Below are 454 nucleotides of genomic sequence, written 5' to 3' on the forward strand. Positions count from 1 at the left end.
ATCTGGGGAAAAGTGCACCACCTGCTGGACCCTTGCAGTGGCAGCCTTGTTTTCTTTAGGTTTCCTTTCCTAATATTGATCAGGTCCAGCATTTTCTCTGATCTTATTTGATGTCTGATAAAATCAGGCTACACAGTGGTAAATGCTGTGGAATTAAAATTAAATTTGATCTTGTTTTCTGAATGCTATTGTAATTGATTAATTGCAGCCATAAGCCATTTCAAAATGTGTTTAATATTTTGGGGGCAAATCTTGCACTGCAGTGTAACTTTTGAAAGCTCTGTGACTTTGGGGGCAGTATTTTAAAATTTACACTGCAAAAGGTGTTATCTGCCCTTCAGCTTTGGAGAGTGCAGAGATTAATACAGAAGGAAACATAATCCTCTGGTGGTTTATGATAAATCCTGGGATTTAGGTCACAAGCCAATATAAGAAAGTGCTGAGTTAACAGTGG

Source organism: Lepisosteus oculatus, chromosome 3 (assembly GCF_040954835.1).
Source record: "Lepisosteus oculatus isolate fLepOcu1 chromosome 3, fLepOcu1.hap2, whole genome shotgun sequence".
Taxonomy (NCBI): domain Eukaryota; kingdom Metazoa; phylum Chordata; class Actinopteri; order Semionotiformes; family Lepisosteidae; genus Lepisosteus; species Lepisosteus oculatus.